This window comes from Maylandia zebra, linkage group LG1 (assembly GCF_041146795.1).
Source record: "Maylandia zebra isolate NMK-2024a linkage group LG1, Mzebra_GT3a, whole genome shotgun sequence".
NCBI lineage: Eukaryota > Metazoa > Chordata > Actinopteri > Cichliformes > Cichlidae > Maylandia > Maylandia zebra.
This window is the reverse complement of record NC_135167.1, coordinates 7,318,586-7,345,910: the sequence shown is the minus strand read 5'-3', so window position 1 is coordinate 7,345,910 and position 27,325 is coordinate 7,318,586. Positions and strand designations below refer to the sequence as shown.

Here is a 27,325-nt window from a genome sequence, read left to right as displayed (position 1 = left end):
CACTTCTGGCTGGGGATTCCCAAAAAAGCCAATAAGAACAATTTAGAGTGAGTTCAGTGCAATGTGAATAATGCAGTCTACAACTCCATATGCTGGGGAATTCAGAGGCAGTCTCCTCTTCCAGATAACTGTGCAGTTTCTCAAACAGCCTCTAGTTTACATTTGTTCTATCCACTGATAACTGCAATATGCCATGAATCCAAACACTACTGCAGTTGTTGCACAGTTTGCAGAAATCATCTGCACAGCTATGTCGAAGAAAAAACAAAATCCATTAATGCAAATATCTATCACATGGACCAATTCAAAGCATTTATGTATTAGGCATATAGATATTGTCAAGGCGGCCTGCTGAAGTTGAAACAACATAATGGGTATTTTAAAAACTGCTGATCTACTGGAAATTTCCCACACAACCATCTATAGGGTTTAATGGTCTAAAAAAGAGAGCTGCCAGTGAGTGGGCTGGTCTGATGAGTCTTGATTTTGTATGGTAGCATATTTCTGGTAACAGAATTTCCATACTATAGATATATCCGTCTTGTATTAAGACAGGATGTAGGGTTTAAGTTTTCTTAGCACATTTTTGGCACCTTAGTACCTTATAGCACTAAAGGACAAAAACGTAATACTTTTCTGTACTGCATAGAAAATTTGGCCATGCAACTTGACTGAAAAAAAACTTTGAAGATGTTGCTGTGTAAGATACGTTCACACCAGACGTTTATGTGTTGCACTTGGAACACCACTATTTCAATTGGCTTGTTTCACAGAACCATGGTCCATCTTTGTGACTGCACACAGCTCAGGAGTGCTTGCAGGCAGAAAAATTTGAAAGTTGTCTTCAACGAGTGTGCAATATGACCAAAATCTCATATCCCAATGCAACTTATATGTTGTTATTGGAAAAAGAAATATCACAATATAGTGCATTTTCTGTCAACTCAATGAATAGTTTATATCATGATCACACAGAATTATTATTTCTTTTTTTCAATTAAATAGTCAAAAATAAAGGCTACGCATTCATATGTGATTTCTGTCCTTTTATTTAAAACACCTGGGAAAATATTTCACTAAGAATGTAAACATAAAAATATTAATGCATAAATGTAAAATCTTTTTTCAGTAACAAATGATAAAAGGCCCAACATAATATACTGCTATATTAAATACACAGACCAACAAAATGCAAACTGTAGCAGTAATATCAGGCTCACAACATATATTAAATATGAAAAGAATAAAACAAACAACTATATAAGATTAATAAACACTTCAAACAAAATAAATATAGGTCTTATGTGTTGTTACCTGTAGTGACATGGACAAAGCCACATGACTCAAGAGGTTCCCTGAGGCCTCTGGCTATCATTTCTCACATCAGGAAAATAGCCCGTCTTCAGTCATCAACTGCAGAGTGTGCAGTCTCGGATGAAGTGCTCATACAGGGATGTGTTACTCGGCTTGTCCAGGTGATTCTTGCGTAGGTGGTAGACGAGGTTTGCTGTGCTACCAGTTTGCAGCAGTACAGTTTTCTGGTCCGTGTAAGACGTTTCATAACCAACTCATATATGAGGTAGGACGTTTAAGTTTAAGACCACTTGAAAAATGGCAAAGAAAAATCACATTTTGCATGTTTGGATCTTAACAACGTTTCAAGTTGAGCTTCAACATCCAACAAGAAGAAATGGGAGTGAGACTAAACATTTTTTGAGTATGCAATTTATTGAAAACAATGCTTAAACTGAAAAAGGCTGTTCTACAGCTGATCAAAAGTTTAAGACCACATGCCTTTAAAAATCCAATCCTGTGCAAAAATGTGGATTCAGTGCCATTTTTTGTCATGTAGTCACACTGTCATGACATTCTGATTGCAAAGGCCTTTTTTGAACATGGTCGGGTTGTTGAACTGCATAAGCAGTGTCTTTTGCAGTGCGCCATCACTGCTGAGGCGGGACGCAGTAAGACAGTCATTTGGAATTTCTTAAATGATCCTATGGGTTATGGAACACAAAAAGTCAAGTGAAAGACCAAAAAAAAAAATAATTTCACCAGCACTGAGCCAGAGGATCCAATTGGCTGTCCGTAACGACACTGGACAATCCTCGACCCAAATTAAGGCGGTTAGTGGTGCCGACTGCAGCCCCATAACCATCAGACGGCCTCATCTCTTTGAATGCCACAGAACTGACCATTTGGACTTTGCAAGACAGCACCAAACATGGGACACTGAAAAGTGGAAGAAAGTTTTATTCTCTGATGACAAAGAAATGTAACGTTGATGGTCCTGATGGTTTTCTAAGCGCCACAGTGGAGGGGATGCCATAACGGCCTGGGTTGTTGTAAAACAGCCTGTTTCACTTTAAACATTGTTTTCAATAAATGCTCAAAAAATGTTTTGTCTCACTCCCATTTCTTCTTGTTGGATGTTGAAGCTCTGCTTGAAACGTTAAGATCCAAACATGCAAAATACAATTTTTTTACCATTTTTCAAGTGGTCTTAAACTTTTGATCGGGACTATATGACACAGCCTTACTAACTAACTGCTTGGCAGAGGTCAAGGTATCCAGCAGACAGCAGGAAGGCAAAATGGAAAAGTAGTTAATAACCATGTATCTCAGGTAAAAAAAAAAAAATACATGGCATATGTTTTGAGTTTGGAGGAAAACAGGGTTCCATCAAAGCAGGTAGGTCATCAATTTTTTTTTTAAAATTGCATAGATGATTATAGTCAGTGTTTAAATGCAGCTTAGATTTGCTCTATGTTTATCTCAATAGTTCTACAGATCTGTGGAAGCTCCAAAGGTAAAGAGGGAAATGGGTAAGAAAAACAGACTGACATCCCAATGAAACCTTTATTCACCCATTTTAATCCTTCCTCTCTGGTTCCCACAAACAGTTTGCTGAGCCATGTGCAAAAGTCACAGCAGAAACAATTAGTGTAGCCTTGAGTTTTTAACCTCTAACAGAGCTTCAGAGATCTGGTAAACTCACTTTTTTCTATCTTCACCAGAAACTTGTAGTCATCAGCCCTAAACAACACTGCCTTGTGAGACATTTTGTAGAGCTTTCTCTGCAGACTAAAAATAAAAGCTTCAGATAACTTTCTCACATATGTTGTAGTACTCCTCAAGACAGACTTTGATGTGCAAAACTGGTGGATTGTAGTAACTTTGATGAACCTTTTACTTTAAAGTTTAACTTCTGATTAAGATAAGTAACAACTTTTACTCATTTTCCTTTCAAAAACGTACATATGAATGGGTGAAATTCCTTATCTGACACAGCCCCACACCAGTGCTTTCAAAAGGACTTGAAGATTAAACAGAAGGAATCTACACAAGCTCCGCATCAGATCATCAACAATGTCTATGGCCGACTCTGCTATTTTTCAAGCTGCTCCAAAACTCTAGAAACTGTTAACAAAGAGAAAAACTATTCTCTATATAAGCAAAGCATAGTGGACAGTTAACAAGAAGAAATATTGAAAATAAACTGCAGATCTCTCTTTAAAGAGTTGAGAGAAGTGTTTCACAGATCTTTGAGATTACAGAGAGCTGCGACTTACAATTTGATTCTTATAACAACAAGGGATTTATGTTATTAGCCTGTGTCATTCATATTTGTATCAACAGATTTTACTTGTGTTTTAGGATTCATGTAATCACTTATATTTTTAGTTTAACTAAATCTGATTTGAAAATATAATTTATTATGGATTTATATTTGTATGCCCGGAATTTGGACTTCATTTTTTTCTGTCTGTATGTGTATTATAGTTACATGATTTTGACAATAAAAATTTTTGAATAATCTTGTCAGCATGTCCTGGGTCTGCCCCAGGATTTCCTGGATGGACATGGCTGAAACACTTCTAAAAGGTGTCCACGAGGCATCCTTTTCTGCTGAACCAAGCCAATTGGCTTGGTTTGATGAGGAGTAGCATCTCTGCTCTGAACTCCTCCTGAATGACTGAGCTCCTCTCGCTATCTTTAACACTGAGCTCAGGCATCCTTTGGAGGAATCTTATTGCAGGCACTTATATCCACAGTCTCATTCTTTCGGTTACCACATGGCCAGAAGTGAGAGCAGGAATGTAGAGTGTCCAGTAAATCGACTGCCTCGGCTTCGCGGTCAGCTCTTGTTATCACAACAGACCAGTGCAGCACACACATTACTGCAGGTGTTGCACCAATCTGTCAAAAAATCTCTCACTCCCTTCTTCCCTCACTTCTGAACAAGACCACAAGATACTTAAACTCCACTACTTGGGCAGGAACTCATTCCCAACCCACATCTGAGAACCATGGTCTCAGACTTAGAGGTGCTAAATATCATCTGACCCACTTCACACTCAGCTGCAACACTTTCCAAACTGAAGGTCATCATTTAGTGATGCCTGCATGACAAAGGTCACTCACAAAAGGCTGAGATGAGATACTGAGGCCACCAAACCCAACACCCTCCATACCCTGCACCTAGAAATTCTGTCTGAACCAAATTGGTGACAAAGGGCAGCCCTGGTGGGCTCTAATACCCATCGCAAACAAGTCTGATTTTCTGCAATGCTAACCAAGTTCTAGTTATGGCTGTACAGGATATAATAGCCAGTAACAAGGGCCCCAAAACCCCACACTCCCAAAACTCACTGATGGTCTTGAGCCCATAAGAACACTAACATCAGCTTCAACTATACTACGTAACTACCTAATTATCAATTACAGTAAACAAACACACTAAACACAATAAATGGTGAACCTGCATAACATCAGCATATTACTTCCCTCTTGCTGTGGTATCTGTAAGTAGTACAGGCTCCCTCTTCTTTGCAACAATCCTGTCCTTTCAGCTGCAAAGTCTTATCTGATTGATGGGGTGTGGCCAGGTAACGACAGTAGGGCTGGCGACTTAATCTGAATGCTATATGCTCTTCCAGGTTCACACATGACTGAATTTCTTAATTAGTGTTTCATTCTTATGCACATGCCTCTTTTCTCTGCAGGATCAAATCACTGTGTCATTACGAGCTGAACTGCAGGGAGTGAGGTGCGCTGGGATGGGGGGGGGGGTGTCTCTGAGCTCTCCAAAACTTAGCAGCACATGATTGTTGTGGATGCTTCTAAACTCACTGAATAACATGAATAAATTTTGTGGATGCTTTCCCCATGTGTTTGTACAGTATAAATGAGCATCATCTAATTACTGCATGTTTTCAAGTATGAGATAATATAAGAAGTATTTCTGTGTTTTCAGAAGAGCTTTCACCTGACAGGGGTGACAGCAAGTATAAGTCTAAACCATGATACGCATTCATTTTCTTAGTGATTCAAGTTAAAATATACCTTCTAGTGCCTTCATTAATTTCTCATGCTAACTGGGCCCGTATCTGCTCCCATTTGCACAAAGCACTCATCTTCATCCATCCCACATACGACAACTTGCACTTTAAAAAGCATAGTTGCCTAAAATGGGTATGTAAAATAAATATGGCGAGTTCATAGGTAATGTCAGCGTTACCATCAATGAAATATTGAAAACCTTTTTAGTTATAAAATTGGCTCCTTCACCTGTGGGCTTTTACTGGCACGGTGATCCTGGTTTGGCTGTCACAGCTAATGGAGATCGCACACGCAACACTGCTCTCTGCCTCTCTCTTTACTTTCGCTCTCACTTTCTATTTTTTCTTCCTTGCGGCGGGCCTTTGTCTGTCACATGTATGTTTGAATCCTTAGACTGAAGCACTACGCTCGAAACAACATCCCACGTACTCTGCTCCTAATAGCACAAATTATTTTTTAAATTTGAAATTTCATTTTTTCTGGAAGACATTCACATTGTGTTTTTAACTACACAGATTTTCACCGCTAACAGCTTTTCTGTCCTTGTTGTAATTTATTACTCTCCTGAGCTGATGGCCTCCTTCTAGCTGACATTATTTAAAAACTCAAATTAATCAGAACAATAGCCGTGCCCCAGTTCAGTGCCTGATTCCTTTGAAGGACAAGCCCTACAAAAGTGAGTCCCTTGGAGAAACTAAACGGATAGTTAGACAAAAACCTCACTCCCACAACACAAAATTACAGTTTAAGCTGTGTGTTATTTTTACATTTTAAGCTGGTTAATGGTTAATATATCCACCACTCATGTAATCGATAATAATAGCAGTATATTCAGCCATCTAAGGCCTTACCCTAGTTGAATTTAGCCCTCAGTGAAAGAACGCATTCTTATCATTAATTTAATTTTTTAAAAATGCACTAGACACACCGTTGTGGCCAATTATACACTCAACAAAAATATAAACGCAACACCTTTGTTACTGCTCCCATTCCCCATGGGATGGACGTAGAGACCTAAAATTCATTCCAGATACACAATATAACCATCCCTCCCAAACAGTGGTCACAAATCAGTCCAAATGTGTGGTAGTGGGCACATCTGCTATATTGAGATAATCCATCCCACCTCACAGGTGTGCCACATCAGGATGCTGATCTGACATCATGAGTAGTGCACAGGTGTACCTCAGACTGCCCACAACAAAAGGCCACCCTGGAATGTGCAGTTTTTTGCGCTATTGGGGGTCTGGGGACCCAGAACCGGTCAGTATCTGGTGTGACCACCATTTGCCTCATGCAGTGCAACACATCGTCGCATGGAGTCTATCAGATTGTCAATTGTGGCCTGTGGAATGTTGGTCCACTCCACTTCAATGGCTGTGCGAGGTTGTTGGATATTCGTGGGAACTGGTACACGCTGTCGTATACGCCGGTCAAGCACATCCCGAACATGCTCAATGGGTGACATGTCCGGTGAGTATGCTGGCCATGCAAGAACTGGGACATTCTCAGCTGCCATCTGCCCTGAACAATGTGAACCATGATTCATCCGTGAAGCGCACACCTCTCCAACGTGCCAGACGCCATCGAATGTGAGCATTTGCCCACACAAGTCTGTTACGGTGACGAGCTGGAGTCAGGTCAAGACCCCGATGAGGACGACGGGCATGCAGTTGAGCGTCCCTGAGACGGTTTCTGACAGTTTGTGCAGAAATTGTTTGGTTGTGCAAACCAATTGTTCCAGCAGCTGTCTGGGTGGCTGGTCTCAGATGATCTTGGAGGTGAACCTGCTGGATGTGGAGGTCCTGGGCTGGTGTGGTTACACGAGGTCTGCGGTTGTGAGGCCGGTTGGATGTGCTGCCATATTCTCTGAAACGCCTGTGGAGACGGCTTATGGTTGAGAAATGAACATTCAATGCACGGGCGACAGATCTGGTTGACATTCCTGCTGTCAGCATGCCAATTGCACGTTCCCTCATTGCTTGTGGCATCTGTGGCATTTTGCTGTGAGACAAAACTGCACATTCCAGGGTGGCCTTTTGTTGTGGGCAGTCTGAGGTACACCTGTGCACTACTCATGATGTCAGATCAGCATCCTGATGTGGCACACCTGTGAGGTGGGATGGATTATCTCAATATGGCAGATGTGCCCACTACCACACATTTGGACTGATTTGTGACCACTGTTTGGGAGGGATGGTTATATTGTGTATCTGGAATGAATTTTAGGTCTCTACGTCCATCCCATGGGGAATGGGAGCAGTAACAAAGGTGTTGCGTTTATATTTTTGTTGAGTGTATATACATGCAAGCAAAAATTCCCAGTAGACCATTTTGCAAAATGAATCAGATATTTTAGTTAAACCTCTCACAATACATATAATTTACTGCTGTGATAACTCCTAGTGTATCTGATGGCCCTTTAAATTGACACCTCAGGTACTAATCCAGCTAAAGTAACGGTGGATTAAAAATCAATGAAATGAAAATCAAACTGTTTCTTATTTGATTCCACTACAGGTTTTAAGTCCATATGATTTGTTTGAACATATTTTTCACATGACTATATATGGTCCTGTGAAGAATGATCTACTTCTTCCATAGGAATTAATAGGGTAAGGAACATCCAGGTTCTGCCCATAAAATGCACTTGATCATCAGAAAGTCTTACCACCAATAAAAGCAGTCGTTTTGGCAGTTTGCTGGTCTAAAGCAACCAAGTGTGAATTTCAGAATTTCACTGCACAAACCTTAAATTTCAGTCTCAGTACGCTGGTATTAAAAAAATCACCAAACTCTATGGAATCTATCATCAAGGGAACCAATAATTTTGGCACCAAATTTAAATGGAAATCAGTTATAAAATCATTTAATTCTTGACAAAAGTAATGGACAAACTCAGTACTTTCAGCAAATATAAATATAAATGAAAGAATACTCATGCCTACCTTTACCACGTAGGAGTGCAGATAACATTCTCGGTTTAACTGTACACAGAGGAAATGAATCATGAGTACCAAATCTGACAGCCTAAACAGGATATCTGCAGGAATCTTTCAAAATTCAACAAGCACATGTAGATAGGACTGACTAAGCCCTGTGACCTTGGTTGTGTAAGAGCAAGTAAAAAGCTAGTTACCTAAACAACACTCAGGCCTGAATGAAGGTGTCCTAGTGGGCATCTAAATTGGACAATTTGGTATGTTTTATCTATATAGGGCACTTACTATACTAGATACTGTAGTAAATTTTTTTAGTCATTACAACTTGGCTGATGATTTAAAACTGGTTGAAACAAAAGTTGTGATCATTGTGCAGAATTTTATCTTATTTCCTTTAGCTACCTGAAAAACAGAACAAAAATGGCCTCCAGTTCCCACCCCCTCCTCTTATGATGACAGGTAAACATGACTGTAGCAGCTCAGACTCCATACAGTGTCTTACATACTAGGTCACAAACTCAAACTGCTTTAACTGATTAATGGAATTAAAAATGAATTTCTCTGTGTGCTGAGCTTTACATTTTTAGTGTATCACAAATCATTTGGCAGGTGTTATGCATAAAAAAAATGTTATGATAGAGTAAAGATGCCATGTCTGTCCGGAACAAGTAAAATCTACGCTAATTTTACACACAGAATTTCTGTACACCTTCCACATGGCTGTAAAAAACCAAGTGTTTATTTTTCTGGGAAACCTAATGGGACTCGGCTTGTTGCTCTCAAACTGTGATCGCCAGCGTGTTGTTTGCTGCAGCCCGATTGCTGCAATTAAACCTCTTTGTTCTGCCCTGGGTTTAACAAATTGTTGTTAATGTGGCATACACTTTGACCCAGAACAGGAAGTTAGCCATTCAAATTCAAATTCAAATTCAAATTTTATTTGTCACGTCATACACAGTACGATATGTAGTGAAATGCTTGGACAACTGCTCGTGACCCTAAAGAAAACAAAAAAAGGAAAAGGCTATGAATAAGATAGGAAATAAATATGAAAAATTAAAAAGGGTAAATTTAACTAGGAAGGAATAAAATATAAATTAAGGTTAAAAATGAAATAACTGTACAACACAAATTAGAATGAAGGGTAAATTTAACTGGGAAGAATAAGATAAAGATAAATATATAAATTAAAGTTGAAAATAAAATAACTGTACAACAAAATACACAATACACAATATAGAACTATATAAGAATGTATGAAGAAATCTAAATCTAAATAAATATATACACAATAACAGCAGCTGTACAAGTATTAACCGGAAATGAAGAATATAGTGACCAGTGTTGTGCAAAACCAAAGTCCAGAAAGTCCAGTGTGTGTGTAAGAACCATATGTGTGGGTCAGTACTGTGTGGTGGTGTGATTGAGAGACCGTATCGCCTGCGGGAAGAAGCTCCTCCTCAGTCTCTCTGTGTTGGTCTTCAGGGAGCGGAATCGCTTTCCTGACCTCAACAGAGAGAACAGTCTGTTGTTGGGATGGCTGTGGTCCTTCACGATCTTCCTGGCCTTGGTCCAGCACCGCCTGCTGTAGATTGAGTGCAGGTCAGGGAGCTCGGAGCGGATGGTGCGCTCAGCTGACCGCACAACCCTCTGTAGAGCTCGTCTGTCCTGCATGGTGCTGTTCCCGAACCAGGTTAAGATGTTTCCCGCCAGGATGCTCTCTATGGTGCACGAGTAAAAGTTCCTGAGCACCTTGGAGGGCAGTTGGAAGTCTCTCAAGCGTCTGAGGTGGTAGAGACGCTGTCGGGCCTTTTTCACCACGGTGTTGATGTGACAGGACCATGACAGGTCCTGCGTGATGTGAACTCCGAGGTATTTGAAGCTGTCCACTCTCTCCACTGGGCACTCGTTGATGACGGGGGTCTGGTAGTTCCTCTCCTGCTTAGTGCTGAAGTCCACTATCAGCTCCTTTGTCTTACTGACGTTTAGAAGGAGGTTGTTCCTCTGGCACCAGTTCTCCAGATTCCTAATCTCCTTCAGGTAGGCCGTCTCGTTGTTATCAGAGATCAGGCCCACCACGACGGTGTCGTCAGCAAACTTGATGATGGTGGTGGAGCTGGTAGTGGCCACACAGTCATATGTGTACAAAGAGTACAGCAGGGGGCTCAGAACACACCCCTGGGGGGCTCCAGTGCTGAGAGTGGTGGAGGCTGAGACATGTCCGCCCATCCTTACTGCCTGTGGTCTGCCAGTTAGGAAGTTGGAGATCCACTGACACATAGATGAGCTGAGTCCCAGATGCTCCAGCTTGGTGGTGAGTGTGGAGGGAATTATGGTGTTAAATGCAGAGCTGTAGTCTATGAAGAGCATTTTAACATAATTCCCCCTTCTAGTGTCCAAGTGAGTGAGTGATGTGTGGAGGAGATGAGAGATGGCATCGTCTGTGGAACGATTTGGACGGTAAGCGAACTGTAGTGGGTCCAGTGTGTCTGGTAGTGAAGAAATGATGAAGTCTCTGACCAGGCGTTCAAAGCACTTCATCACTACTGAGGTGAGGGCTACAGGGCGATAGTCATTGAGAGAAGCAGGGTGGGGTTTCTTCGGGACAGGAACAATGATGGACTCTTTGAAGCATGTGGGGATCACCGACTGAGATAAAGAGATGTTGAATATCTCAGTGAACACAGGAGCTAGCTGGTATGCGCAGTCTCTTAGGATACGACCTGGGATGCCATCTGGTCCTGCTGCTTTCCTGGTGTTCACTCTCTTGAAGGCTCTCCTTACTTCATGCTCGGAGATGACGAGCACGTTTCCGGTGCTGGCAGTATCTTCCTGTCTGCAGCCGTTAGCGCTGCTAACACTAGCATTGTTGGAGACCTTAGCTGCAGCCTCGAAGCGAGCATAGAAAGTGTTCAGCTCGTCTGCCAGAGTCACGGCCGCGTTCGTCATACCGGTTGTTGGTGCTTTATAGTCCGTTATTGTCCTTAGTCCCCGCCACAGGCTCCTAGAGTCACTCTGTTGGAGTGGTGACTCTAGTTTCCTCCCGTAGCGCTGCTTCGCCTCTTTCACCGCCCTCCGCACGTTATATGACGCGGCTTTGTACGGGTCCATGTCCCCCGTCATGAGTCCCGTGTTGTAGGCAGCGGTGCGGGATCTCAGAGCGTCGCGGATGGTTTTATCCACCCACGGCTTCTGGTTGGGAAACGTTGTGATAGTCTTTGTCTCCACGGTATCATCCGCTAGTTTCCCGATGAATCCCACAACCGCTTCCCTAAACACGTTGACGTCATCGTCGGAGCTGTTTCTGAACATGCCCCAGTCTGCGTCATCGAGTGAGTCCTGTAACGCGGCCACCGATTGATCCGTCCAGCGCGCGACCTTCCTCTGAACCGGAACTTCCTGTTTCAGCCTTTGTTTGTATTTTGGCATGAGGAAGATGGCGGCGTGATCAGATTTGCCAAACGGGGGGCGGGATTGTGCCTTGTAGCCGTCCTTGACCGTAGTGTAGCAGTGGTCCAGTGTCCTTTCACCCCTGGTGGGGCAGGTGATGTGTTGATAAAAGTTCGGCGCTGCGCGTTTGAGGTTGGCGCTATTAAAGTCCCCCGTCACAATAAGCGCAGCGTCCCGGTGTTGTGTCTGGTGCTGTGTGAGTGCCTCATGCAGCTCGCATAAGGCGGTGACCGTGTCCGCTTGTGGTGGAATATAAACGGCACTTACAATGACCGATGTAAATTCCCGAGGTAGATAAAAAGGACGACACATGATGGACAGTAGTTCCAGATTTGGTGTGCAGGAGCGTGTGAGAGGAACAACGTTCGCACTGTTGCACCAGTTGTTGTTCACCATTAAACACACGCCGCCTCCCCTTGACTTCCCCGAGTCCCGTGTCCTGTCCATGCGGTGAACCGAGAAGAACTCGGCCGGCTGGATGGCGTGGTCCGGCACCGCTGGGTTCAGCCATGTCTCGGTGAAGCAGAGGAGATTGCAGTCCCGAATGTCTCTCTGGAACTTTATCCTGGCCCTGAGGTCGTCAAGCTTGTTCTCCAGTGACTGGACGTTGGCGAGCAGGATGCTAGGCAGAGGTGTGCGGTGTGCACGAGCTCTCAGCCTGTTCCTGACGCCGGCTCGCTTCCCTCTAGGCCGCCGCCGCTTCCCTTTGTTCTCCCTCGAGATCTCACTCGGCCAGCTCGGATCCGGAGTTAAAAACTTCGAATTGTGAGCCATGTTAGCTGGGATAAGCAGGTGCACATGTGCTGAAGGGTTCCTGTAATTATCTTCTGCAAACCTCTTTCTTGATTATGCCTTTGAATGATCGTCTGTAAGAACTTGTTAACTTAAGGGTAGAGAACCAGATTTTAGTAACAGGTTGGTAGGTTTGTGTTCTGTATGTAACCACATGTTGTGTATATATAAGATGGCCTATTATATAAACATATCCTTGTCTTTTATTGCTCCTCTTGACCTGCTGTAAAGTAAATAAGGACATTTAAAGGAGCTTTGATAACTGTATTTTTATATTTGACATATTGTAGCTTCTCTTCTCTTTGCTTTAACATTAGTAGAGACAATACATCTTAAGCATTCTCAAACAGATACACGTGGAGCAGTACTATATCATTGTATTAAGCACCTTACTTATTGTATTATTTTGTTTTTAGGTTTTAGTTTCACTCTGATTCAGAGTGGCGATGCAGTGTGTTCTTTTGAATGGAGTTTGGCTTGCTGCTGAACCTACGCACACACACAGACACACACACACACACACTGAGAGCAGTGCACTCTTTGTTTCTGTGGCTATTTTGGGTAACCAATTATCAGGGATGACTAATGCAGTTGTTTGGGCAATCTTAGTCTTCTAGATGGCACATATGGGAGTAGAGGGCATAAACAAAGAAAAATATAAAATAAACACTAAAATAAACAAGTCAGCCTAAAAAAGACTGAAATAACCCATAGGCAGTCAAATTAATAAAAATACACCTAGGCTCTATTATTACCTTAGGATACTTATAACAGCAGTTCCATATCCATGCAAAGGGTAACCCAAATACTTTGTCATAGGAGAATGTTTCAAGCTGACAGGACAGCAACAGTAACTCAAAAAACTGCTCATTATATGAGGAGGAGCACCTCTCGATGGACAACACATAGAACCTTAAAACATATGGGATTAAGCAAAAGGTGCCACCCATGTCAACTAAGAACAGGAAACTATAACTCATACCAGACTCCTCAAAACAGCACAGCAGAAGACTGTAAAAATGTCGGGATATTAAATGCCATTTAAATGCCTCAACCTAAATCAGTGTTGTTGCTGACCGACATGGTCATGTCAATGATGTCAATATGGACCAAATCACACACAAATGTTTCCAACACCTTGTTGAATCTGTGCCACAAAGAATTAAGGCAGTTTTAAAAGGAAACTGGGCTCCAACCCAGAACTAGCACCAACAGTAATAAAGTGACCGGTAAGTTTATTTGAGCTGTCAGAAAATTTACCTTCAGAAGTTGATGTTCCAACTCTGAAATTTAATTGTATGCATAATGATAACCTTGTCTTAATAAAAATGCACTGACAGTTCTGATGAAGCTGAGCTTATTACAAACAATTCCATCAGTACACTGTGTGCAGCGGCTAACCTTTCAGATGTGTAGAAGAACTCAGAACGTTCTACCGTCTGATCCTGACTATGTGTTAATGAAATTACCCTTGCTTGTCACGTGCACAAACATAGACATCCCACTCAATTAAATGAAGCCCTTTTTTAATATTTGTTGTTGTGTAAAGTTGACGGGAAATCTGACAATAAGGCGGCTGTGAGGGACAAACAGTATATCAGTGAAATTAATGTTTTTGCAAAATCCTGAATGACATTCAATTAAATAACACATGAAAGACATTACTGTGACAGTCAGGCATTAACATGTTTTAGATCTTCCTCAGTCACAATATTGCCTTTGTTTGACCAACATTTAAATATGCTTAAGTTAATATGTGATACTGGATAGCACAGTGTGACAACATGTCAACGAAAGACAGAGTAAGGCTTTTAAAATCCCCACATTTAATATGCATAAATATGGGTAAAAAAATAACAATGTAACTTTTCTATATTGCATCCATTATCTGTATGCATCTTGTAATGTGGAAAAACATCCATCTCCTTGCAATGCTCCACAGTATGCTCAGCTACACTAAATTAAAACCTCTTTGAGCACCACTCATTTACTGTACGTCTACATCTGGTTGACAATTGTGTTTCTTTAAACCAGATGTACCTACACAGCCTTGCACACCAACTTTACCATGACGTGTACATATGTAAGGTCAACATGTTCTCACTCCTAAAGCGTAACATTTTGCGCTAGGTGCCAAATCGTCAACATGTTACCTTTTCGGCTACCCACCACGTTCCTTTTTTTTTTTTTTTTTTTTTTTTTTTTCTTCACTTACTGAATACGGGACAGACTTGACTGGTGGAAAGAAGGGGAGAAAGAAAGAGGGAAAGAGAAGCAGCTGAGAAGAGGGACGGGGGAGAAGGGCAAAAGACAAAAACAAACAGAATGAGCAGAAAAAAAAAATAAAAAAATGCATATATCAATCACCTGGATCACCTGCTGAGAAAGAAAAAAGAAAACAAGCAGAAGAGAACAAGAGTAATAGAATAAACAACATCACAATGATATATGGGAATATGACAGTAAATACTAAATATTAAACATTATTGTGCAGCACATAAGATCAACAGAACACAGTGTGCTTTGAGGTAGGAGCCAAAAAGGGTGTAGTTTGTGGGTGTGATCACCCGTGTGTACACCTGTGAGCATGGACGCGCTTGTTTTTTGTTTTTTAAAAGGTTCCTTCATGTAATGATCTGCTAGAGGGTGTGGGGGGGGCCACAGCCCCGTCCTCCAGGGCATGAAGCAGGTATGGAGGAGATCAAAACTCCAGACATCCAGAGGCCCCCAGAACACAAGAGACCAAGGAAGACCAACAGAGGGGCAGCCGCGCCACTGTCCCAGAAAGAGCTGAGGAGAGTCCCAGATGAGGGCTCACTCAGCAGCCGCGGAGCAGAAGCCAGGGGGAGTTGCAGTGACGCGCCCGTGAGCTCCGCCGGCAGCCAGCCGTGCCTGAGTGACCGAGCCCCAGGCCGAGAGGCCGGGGGCACCCCACCTCCGAAGTGGCCCGAGCGAGCCCCAGGCTCCAGGCCCCGATAAGCGGCCGCCAAGGAGTGAGCCGGTGTGTACCTGGACGCCCATCCCCGGACACAAAGAACCACCAACGCACCGATGTCTGAGGGGGTCTGCCACTGGCAGGGGAAGTGGTGGTAGGTGGAGATAGGCCTCCAAACCTTGGAGGGCCTGAGATGTCCCCAGAGAGGTGGCGCCTGACACCCAACCTGACATATAGACACAGACATACAGGCACACACAGATACAAACATCCATTCCCACCCTCATGCTCTCATATGCACTTACTCCACACTCAACCAACGTGGAGACAGACATAAAGAGACGCTGTACACACGATCACACTCCCCAAGCGTACTCTACAAACCGGGTCTAGGTACCCTTGCCCCTGGAGGGGGGAACTGCACCCAGACCCAGGTGGTGTTACCCTTTTCCTTGCGGTGGGGGGAGGCAGACCGCCCCGACTCCGCAGCAGCAGGAAGGCCCCACACTCCAGACCGCAGTCGGACGGCCAACTCCTCCTCCTAGCCCCCCCGCTCCAGCAGGTCGCAGAGAATGGGGGTGAGAGAAGACTCCAAACCTCACTCCACCCGCTCATTGTAGTGTTGATGCATGTGTGTTCTAAGGTGCATTTAAAACCCAGGAGGGCATGGAGCTACCTGCCAGAGAGCAGCAGGTAAGCGCATGGTCCCTCCTGCTAGCCCTCAATGTCTACGTGTATTTAACATTGAGAGGTGGGCAACGACGCCAGGGGTGGGGTGTACACCCTGATGGTACTTTGGATTCCCTACTCCAAGGTCCTGCATGTGTGGGTGGTTGTGGTGGAGCGGGAAGAGGGAGGCAGCTGGAGATGGGGAGGGAAGAGCTCCCCCGCTGACCCCAGTAGGCACCCCCATACTCCGCGACCCGCCAGGGAAAGGGGGCCCAGGCCCATCCAGACCGGGGACCAGTGCAGCAGCGCCTCCCGGCCCCACAGAGCCCGGGACAGTCCACCCAACCCCACCACAGACAAAACTGCACCCACCCCACCATCCACTCATCTTCCAGACTACATAAGACAATAAACACCCAGGCTGAGATCTTCCTCTACCTCTTCTGTATCTCCCCCTCCTGCAGAGGGAGCTCCTGAGGAGAGGAAAGCTCCTGCAAGATGTGACAATCTCCCCCACCAGTTGAAGAGCCCCCCAGGTGGCTCGATGCACCGGCGGCACCCTGCTCCAGGGCTAGGCCCCCATGCACCCACCCGCCCACAACCCCGGCAACACACCAACCAGGACCCAAGACCCCGAGGCCCGGTCCGGGTCCCAGCCCAGAGACGGAGCGCCCCCAGAACCTCACGCCCATCCCGGACCCACCCAGGGGCAGCCAGGCTACCAGGTCAGTAACCCACGTCCGTCAGCACAGACCCTCCCCTAGCCCCGCTGCACGCAGCCGCGAGGAAACAGTCACCTGAGAGCCAACAGAGCCCCTAACCGGACATGACCGCTACCCCGGGTTGAGCCCCCCAAGGAAGATGCCTCCGGGGAACCCCCCGACGCCCTAAGCCTGTCCCTACCCCCACACCAATGTAATCTAATAGATAATTTCTATATTGGTTAGAATTAAGATTATTTTTATTTTTCCAGTTCATGAGGACTGTTTTCTTGGCTATGCATAGGGCAGTGAAAACCATATGGGCGATATTCTTTTCTGAAGTGACATTATCTAAGCTGCCCAACAAACACACTAAGGGGGAAGTTGGAATGTTACATTTCAGACACTTCGATAAGTCTTCACATATCTCGCGCCAAAACTTCTGAACTGGTGGACAGAACCAAAGAGCGTGGATATAATTGTCCGGTGAATTGGTTTGGCAGTGTGAGCAGTTGTTGGTAGACGTAAAGCCCATCTTGAACATCCGATGACCTGTATAGTGCACTCCATGGAATATTTTGTATTGAATTAATTGAAGACTGGGATTTCTAATTAGATGAAAGGTTTTTAAGCAAATCTGAGACCAGAAGTTTAGGTCTAAGTTAACTGATAAATCCGCTTCCCATTTTGCAATAGGAAGTGATATTGATTCATCTGTTTTAGAAAGCATTCTGTATATTTTGGATAGTAATTTGGGGGTTTTAAGAGTAAGAAATTGAACCACACTTGGTGGTGTTTGTAGTTCAACTTGACCCGGTTTAAATTTCTTTTTTACTATGGATTTAATTTGTTGATATTCTAAAAATCTTTTCTTGTTGATCCCATGTTTTGTAACTAGTCCGTCAAATGAAATAAATTCTGTTCCTTCTAGTATATGTTCTAAATATTTGATTCCTTTACCACTCCAATCTGAAAAGTTTATCATATTATTGTTTTGTAATATGTCAGGGTTGTTCAAGATAGGTGTACGTTTGCATGGGATTAATGAAGACGCCATCAATTTTAGAAACTCTCACCATGCTGTCAGAGAAGAGCTGATGTTGATGCTTTTAAAGCATTCATGTCGTTGGATGTTTGAGCTGATAAATGGTAGGTCTGAGATCTCTAGATTATTGCAGAGTGCTTGTTCTACATCTAGCCAAGGTTCATCTAAGAGGGTATGTTTTAGCCATCCTGAGATAAACTGAAGCCTGTTGGCTAAGAAGTAGTGCTGAAAGTTAGGCAGTTCTAGTCTTTTGTAGTGTTTTTAAGCTTATACGTGGGGGTTTATTTTTCCAAAGGAATTTGGACATACATGAATCTAGAGATCTGAACCAATCCCACCACGTTCCTAAATGACGACCTCGGAAAAATGAGGAAATATGACAACCGTATGGACTCAATCTACACATGTTTTCTCTTTTTCTTCAAATCACTTAGAAACACGCTATTTAACATCATTAAAGTCCTGGTTAAGATCAGGAAAAAGGTTATGGTTAGGGCTAGGGATAAGGTTAGGTTTAGGGCTGGAATACAGGGCTGCAACGTCTATTACCGCGGGAGCGTCATTGCACTGGATTTCAGCCATAACCCGCCGCGTACCATAAGAACGCCGAAGGTCTCCTTTCACGTTCCTCAGGAACGCCGCGGGACGTGACAAAACGTTGGCATGTTACGCCTCAGGAGTGAGAACGGGCTGGTAAGGTTGCTGGCTGGTAAGTTAAAAGAAAAGACATAGATGATAACAAAAAGAAAATAACATTTTCCAGTATTGAGAGGAAACACAAACCCACAAAACTGGATTGGATGGTAAAAATAAATTAAATGTATATTATATGTGATTCAAATGCTCCAGTATGAATACATTCAAATGTATTGACAGTTACCTCTTTCCATACACTTCCTAATCAACCTTTCTTTGCATAATATTCAACAATGCTGAAAGCTGAAAGCAGTTTACTTCTGCTTTTTGACATTTTGTGTGCCCCTCAGATCAATTACTGGCAAACCCCAGGATTAAATTACATGCTTAAAATCAGTAGTTGGATGAGCTGCAACAAGCACAGAGCCTTATCAGCTCTGCCAAAGTAAATGAAAAAGCTAGCTGGCTGGAAAGTAGCAGTAAAGGTTATTTGTATTTATAAACATACGACTGTGTGCTTTGTTTTATTGAGATTCTTATTAAACAGTGTTTCTAAGAGAAATTTCTTGTACATATACATGCACACAGAATTTATGCATTTTTATTTGCCATGTTTATGCATACAGTTTGCACTAAGCCTGAACAAATGGCTCTTCCCCACTGCAGTTGTACACATACAATAAAAATTAAATAATGACTGTGAGATACATGTGTCTGTGTTTTAATGAATAACATGATGAAGGTGAATAAGGATTTTGTTGCTAGAACGTGTCATGTGAAGCGGGGCAAGTGGCGGGCAGGGAGTAGAATGAAGGACTCAACAGACATAAATAAAACCAAATATCACAGCTTTATTGCTGGCAAAAAAAAATGCAAGAAAAACAAAAGCAAAACTATAACAGAGGACAGAATTAATTGGCCGACTGACTACAGAGTTGACAACAAGCTGAAATGACAGACAGATGGAAACAACACCCACAATGAAGGAGAACCAACAACAGACAGAGGAGATGCAGACAATATATACACAAGAGGGTGATTAAGGAAAGTGAAGACACGTGCTAAACTACATCATAACTAACGAGACAGGGGAAGCAAAACTGAGCATCACAAACCAGACAGGAGACTGCAAAATAAAACAGGAAGTAATACACACACACACACACACACACAGCCTCAGACAAAGACGTGAACTTGACATCGAGGGAGGAACCTGTGGAAGGATCATTAACAGTTGCCTTTGCCTATTGATCACTTGGGGTATCTTACTCAGTCAACGTTCGGTGGCACTCGACACTTGGGTCTCTGTCACTGCAGTTCCTTCGGGCACATAAGCCCACTGCTGCCTGGGTCTCTTTTCAACCTGCATTTGCAAAGTCTGTGATATGGAGGCAGATTGACAGGGGCTGACAGTTGCCCTTGTAAAATGGGCTTTAACTGCAACCTCTATCAGCTCCAGATGTTTTTTTAAACTTATTTAATTCTTATTCATAAGAGTTCTGTTAAAAGACACAAACGACAGTCTTTCTGTACAACATTTTGCAGCCACACTTCTTTTTTTTTTTTTTTGCCTGTCCCATTTGGTTCTTTAGCCGTCAGAATTGTTGTCTGAAGAACAACAAGGATACCCAATGGATTTACTTTGCCAAATGGATCATCACGGCCTTGCCGTATTGGTCCATTTGATCGACCTTTGTTGTTATTATTTATTTTATTTTATTTTCAGTTGTTACAGACGGGACAGACATGACTGAGGGATAGGAAAGGGAGAAAGAAAGACAGAAGGGAAGAGGGACAGTGAGAAAGACACACAATCACACTCCCCAAACAAACTCTATACCCCAGGTCCAGGTACCCTCGCCCCTGGAGGGGGAAACGGCACCTAGACCCAGGAGATGTTACCCTTTCCCTCGGGGTGGAGGCAAGCAGACCGCCCCAGGCTCCGCAGCAGCAGGGAGGCCCCGCATCCCAGATCCCAATCGGACGGCCAACACCTCCACCCAGCCACCCCCCGCCCCGATGGCCAGCAGAGATCAGGGGTGTGTGAAGACCCCAAACCTCCCTCCTCTCGCTCATGTGTAGTGTTGCTGCGTGTTGTTCTAAGGTGCATTTAAAACATGGGAGAGCATGGTGCTGCTGCCAGAGAGCAGCAGGTGTTAGCACGGCCCCTACCGAGAGCCACACTTCTAACACACTCTAGTAAGTGGGCTCACATTACCCTATTTTATCTCTTTACATTGGCATCCAGTTGATTTTAGAATTCGTTTTTAAATTCTCATTCCTGCATACAGAGCACTAAATGGACAAGCTCCAGAATATTTATCCCAACTTTTTATTAAGCACACTGCTGTTCTCTGTCTTCGCTCACAAGCTCAAAATCTATTAGTAGCCCCTCATAAAGACTAGGGGGTGACAGGGTCTGTAAGTCTGTGGCACCAAAGCTCTGGAACAGTTTACCGCTCCAGCTCAGTGGAGTCTTTTAAAAAACAAAAACATTTTGTTTAATCAGGCCTTCAGTTGATATTCTTTTGATATTTATGCTTTTATCTGTTTTAACACGGTTCTCCATTGATGCCGTGTTTTAATTGTTGTACAGTATCTTTGTTAAAAGCTGCTTTTGGCTGCTTCATTATTCACAAGGGGTCACCACAGTGGGTAGCTCTGCATGTTTTGATTTGGCAGGTGTGTTTTTTTTTACATTGGATTCCTGACGGATCTTTGTTTCCTCCCAGGAACAAACCACTGATCTTTCAATTTATGTTGTGTGAATGCTTAAACCATTACACCATGGATTTGTTAAGTTAATGAATAATTTTGTTAAATGACCAATGTCGTTTAATGATTTTAAATAATACTTTTAAATGACCAATGGGCCTGGCATCTGAGGCTGTATGTGAGATTAGGTGCACACATAAAGGGTGTACTTGAAATGCAAAATTCTGTCAAACTAGACTTCAGCTGTTATGGTTTATGGTTTAACTTCCAGGTCAACATTTTGTACCTACATGCAATAACTTTAAGGTTTCCATTTAATGTCACTGCTCTCATCAGCTCTGGTTTTAAATACAAAATCTCTCCTCAGAAAATAAAATCTACAACAGATCTGTCTTGATGCATGCTCAATCAACCAGGAAATGCCATCTGAGGGTAGTGTTTCGCTATGTCCAGATGAACAGAATCAACTTTTTGGGGTACTACAAATCTAAATCTTTATTAATCTTTTTTCTCTTTGTACTTCCTTGTGACCATTTTGTGTATTGCTTTGTGGTTATTTTGTTTTTCTTTTTTGTCTGTTTGTCACCACGTTTCTATGTGTTTATGGTGGTTCAATCTATAGATTGAATTTCCATGAGGAAACGCTACTGACCCTTTGGCCTCTAGGAAAAATGTCCTGCAGGTCTGTTAACTAGGACAGCAGAGCGTAAGGCAGCAATCTATTCAGAAAAAAGTGATAAAACTTGCTCTTATTTTCAGCTCCTGCAATATTTATGTATTCTGGCTTTATATGTCTGTAACTTCTAAAATAAAATGCATGGTAAAATGGGTAACTGTTGTCAAATGTGTCTGTCTCACTGACCTGACATGGTTTATGAATGACTGAATTCTTGTTTCTGGATTACCGATGTTACAAGTATAGGAAGTTCAGGCAACCTCTTAAAATTCTCTGACTTGAAGCTATTCTCACTGTTGTGTCTTTAGTATGTTATATTTGTGGAGATAATTGTACACTGGAGCGAACAAACAAGTCAGACAATATTTTCCTAATAAGGCACTATCTGCCAGAGGGAGCTGAATCTACAACGAGAGAGTTTACGTTTTTATCTCAGAAGCGCGTCTAATGACTCTCGGTATTTGCCCTGCAGCGTCAAAACCAATGTGCGCCTCCCAATTCAATTTCAAGCACACTAAGCACATTTCATTCAATGATAATATACATCAGTAATCATTAGGGCGTGGTATAATACCAAATTACCTGAAATTACCTAAAGTTAGAGGAAGCTTTTTGTCTGTGTGAGAGGGAGAATAAGATTATCTCTGACTTAAGTTTAGACATTTGGAAATCATGACAAACTCATGAGGTATAAAACAGACAGTGCTCTGCAATTATCATCTTGTAAAAAAATCAAAAGAAAATTGTGACTTGTAAGAGAGCACATCCCACGAGTCAGCCATTGCCTTGATTCTTTTTCAGTAATTTTGTTGTAGACTTACTGGTGTGATTGGGAGCATTGTTCTGTTCCATGACCCAATTTGGGCCAAGCTGTTGCACAGATGGTCTTACATTTGACGCTAGAATACTAAGGTATACAGAGAAGTTTGTGGATGGCTCAGAGACTGCAACATTGCTAGGTCCTATAGCTCCAAAAGACGCCTAAAGCCCATGAGGTCCTGATATGCTACGTTTGGTAAATGTAATGCAATGTATTATGGCCACTTTACTTTTGTCTTCCCAAAGAACATTAAAGTGTTCTGGGTTGTTCACTGGATCTTTGCAAATCTATCTCTGTTGCCATGTTCTTTTTTAGATGCATAAATGGTTTAACAAATTAAAATACTTGGATTTTTCCAATATGCCGCTATACCCTAGAGTTTAGCAAAGGTGAACTGTACACTGTAGGATTTAAATTTAAAAAACGGTGGAATAGCACCTGTCCTACATAGTGGGCAGCAGTGAGAAACATCCAGATCCATAAAACAAAGTAAACCGAAACAAATGCCGTCAGATGACTCGCACTAGAACAGGCTGATGCATGTCTCTTTTGTGTTAATGAATATCTACCAAGTGATGCAGACAAATGAACAATGAATCAGTGTTCCCAAAATAAACCTATGTTCAATTAAAACAAAGCAAGAGTCTTTTGTCCAGCTTAATGACACAAACCCTGTAACAGACAACCAAAATAACAGCTTGTCCCACGTCAAAAAGAAAAAAATGAGGTGGATTATTTTCTAAACCTTTACAATCTGATCTGGGTTGTTTTTAAATCTGCATGTACTGTATACGAATCCAGTACATGCTTACGCTAAGAAAGAATAAGCCAAATTTTTTGGATCAGTGGTCATGTACCAGATAAGATTCACATTAAAGAAAGGATGGGGAAATATTTGTTGATTCAGAGGACAGGATTGTAGTTATATTCAAGGAATTCAACAGACAAAGTATAATTTAAGGAAGAGTGGGCTCCAAGATAAACAGGTTTTGTTTTGCTCGAGGACACTCTGTCAGAACCTATGGCCGCTGACAGACATGCTAAGTACTGCAGGGAAAGACATAAATCAGCGAGAATAGAAAAAAAAAAAAAACGTGCAATGAACCGAGACAATTAGATAGTTTTATAATGTGTCACTTATTTCTCTTTGAGTTCTTTTTCACTACAAATGACATCCAATTTAATTGCAGGCTAGCTGCTAATTTGTCTCTTTCAAGATGGGGATTGTTTGAAATGTCTCTGGACAAACGTTTGACGCCTTATCAAGATCTGTGTTTTATAGCTGAAAATCATCCATTGTGTGGTGATGAAAGAGCGGCTAAATCTATAGATTAAATAAATGGTGAGAAAGTCCCACGAAAAAGAATGGGATCTTTAATTAAGGGATTTTATACTAAAAACGTTTTCATTGTGTCATAATCATAACTTTAAGCTGAACCTCTGTGCTCCTGTTAAACATACTTATCATATTTTCTCTCTTTCAACATGACAGAACTGCGTCTTATGTTTGCCTTGCATGACCTGATTATTAACTTTTGGTTGCAAACACTTTTTTTGCTTGTATGAAATCATCTTCACAGTATGCGCTCCAGTCACTTGCTTCCCCTGGTCCCGTACTTACTCTAATGTCCTCTTATATGGTAAAATAATCCTTTCTTAACCTTTCTTGATGCTTCACTCATTTTCCCCCTTCAATTTTCCTGGAACGTTCTTCTGTGCAGGATTTCTAACAGGCCAAAGTGCCCAACTTTAATGGAATATTACAACATTAAGTCCCCGATTATTACAGTAATGCACTTGATGTGTTCTCCCACTCAGTCACTTTAGATAAGAGTAAGATAGACAGTACATCAAATGAAAATTGTTACTTCAGTGATGCAGAGATAAACTTGCTGTTCATCACTTTTATTGAGTTTACACTTCACTGACAATAAAACACAAAATACAGAAGACTTCAAAAGATGGGCATAGCACAATAAGTTCTTTGGATTCTGACAAACTTTAACTCATATTTCATTGTGTTTCTGCCAGACACACAAAGGTGCATGACCCTGAATCAGCAAGCACACCAAGCTAAGTTGGTCTCAGAGGAGCTTCCACAGGGTCTGTACCACATACTCGGTTTCAGTGACTTTAAAGCCCTTGAGCAAAAGTAAACAGAACTGAACTGTGTACAGAATATGAAAAAAGGAAAATGTTTATACCAGGGTTGCAAACTGTCACGCTTAAGACACCAGCTCTCAGGCTATGTCTCAGCTTCAAAGTCCCTCCTTTTATATGTTAACCAGCCTTTCTTTGCAGACTGGACAAAGTCTGAGTATCAGGCTTTTTCCACATTTCAGCTCCAGTGTTTACACAATGAAGATACACAGAGCTTACCGAAATAACAATACGCGATATGTGTACACCAGTGGTTCTCAAACTGTGGGGCAGGCCCCAAACATAGAGCACAGACCTGCTGTGGATGGAGCAGAGACAACTAGTTGAAAATTATAGGTAATATAGTGTCACAGATCATTTGTCTGGATTAATATTCAGATGTTTCTTCACTGTAGCCTCATATAGCAGCAGGATCCATATGAATATCTCCAAACAGATAGAGCTATAGACTTCCAGCACAGTGAAAACACTAGTTACTGTGCACACGAGGATAATGTTTTAAACTGGAGAAATCAGAAAATAACAGGAAATGACAGTGTGTACCTCTAAGACATGATCTTATTTAGGTGCGCTGCCACACAGTTCCCTAGCCAAAATTTTAGTTTGATCATTTATTTTGATTTATTTTTATTTTAATTATTGTAAAGTAACAAGAATTTTTCTTTACTGTATCATCAGTCTCTTTAACTGATTTCATGAGTCTGCAAACTCTGCAAACATGAGTGTGGCATCAGTTCCTCATTAAGCATTCAGCAAGGAAGCAAATAACTGTATTCCCCAAATACATTCTTTCAAAATATTAATTTCAGCAAATTGAAAGCAGCTGCTATTTATAATTCAACGTACTAGTTGCAATCATTTTGCTGCACGGCTTCAGTTGGCTCTGAATGTGTTTTAGTACTTCCTTTTGACAAACATTCCCCATCTGCAGATGAAGACAATTTGACAGAGGAAATTAGGGATAATTAAGCACTCAACTGTAGCACCGAAAAACAGTTTTAAAATGTCCAAGCTGACTCTGTTTTAGCTAATTTTAAAAAAACACTTTAAAGCCGTGACATTCTTTAATCTAGAGGCAACTGTTATTACCATAAATTACCATACAATTGTTAAATATAAGGCTACATGAAGACTTGACATGGTCTAACTGGAAGACTTGACTTTTAACTTGGAGTTCTAGTGAAGTACAATGTGAACTGCAATGTATTTCTTTGGGTTGTGTTCGTAGTAAGAGAATTATTTAAATGTTTAAAATGAAATTATTCTGACAGTGGAGTTCCTAAGACAATGGAAAATGGAAAAAAGAAAGATGATTACAATTATACAAATCATTAAGGACTTCACTTCAGAGCTGTCAGACATCTGACAAAGGACTGGAAAATTATTCCACTGACATTATTTCTTGTGTCAAAAAAACAACACTTGGATGGAAAAACTCTTCCGCTAAACACTGGCTTCATTAGCGGTCACAGAAGCTGATTTATGAATTAAGCATGGCAGGGTTAGTAACCCTCATTTCCATGACTACTGTTTCTATTGGAAGCGTTTGCCCTCACTGACGAGTGAAGATCGAAATGTGTGCGAGTTTACAACCAAGTCGTTCATCTCAACAACACCTGTCAGAGCCCCACTGACCTACACCCATATAAAGGTCTAATGAACAAATTGGTAATGCCTCTGCCAAGGTCCTGCTGAATGCCCACCACTGACTTCATGACCCCTCGGGTCATGTGACAAGCATCTCAGAACTGTAATCAAAGAAGTCCTTGCACCGCTTCATGCCAGACTACATAAAAACAGCAACGAATGGCTGTAAAACTCAGTGAGGATGTCAGAGGCAAGTCACGTTTCATACGTATTATGTGTGTTGTCACAAATACTCCCACTTTTGTTTGTTCCTATCACCATGAAACCTTTGAGAGGTGAGGAAATTCTGTCATCTATTTCGGCCTAGTCGAAAAAGGTTGAGGGGACTGAGATGCCACTTTAAAGCTTTGAGTCAAAGTAATTTCAGAACAGTAATTTTCCCCTTTCTCTGCGTGCAGGTTACCTACACACCACTCTGTCAGCTTTCTGAAAAATCCTCAGCAGGGGATTGCCAGCTATAAAGTGAGCATTAAACAGATCTATCACGGAGCCAGATCATTGGCTGCGACTGGCACTGGTGTCCAATAATACAGTCTGCTTTCTCCAATTTCAAATGACAGACAGGGAGACAGGGACAATAAACACATTTTACCTCCTCACACACTCTCACAGTGTCTCTCTCTCAGACCAATCCTTTCTCTTGTTATGGCTTGATCATCAGATCTTTCTCTCTCTCTCACTGAACACTGAAGGTTTTCAATTTAGCCAAGCTATGATTATGTTTCCTATTTTTATTATTATGAGAAGAAAAAAAATCCTAAGTGTTGATGGTCTGTTTTGTTCATTTATTGTAT

The 27,325-nt window shown here is 42.0% G+C and overlaps 1 long non-coding RNA gene across 3 annotated transcripts in view; it reads right to left on the bottom strand.

The window, feature by feature from the left end:
- The window catches only part of LOC105940987 (uncharacterized), a 183,727-nt gene that overhangs the window by 125,395 nt on the left and 31,007 nt on the right, over positions 1-27,325 (bottom strand). The window contains exon 4 of one of the 3 annotated variants that reach the window (XR_013092953.1): positions 8,287-8,330. The exons of the other annotated variants lie outside the window; for them this stretch is intronic. This is a non-coding gene — a long non-coding RNA (uncharacterized LOC105940987). Of the gene's footprint in view, positions 1-8,286; positions 8,331-27,325 lie in introns of those variants that run through there. 3 annotated transcript variants of the gene reach the window in all.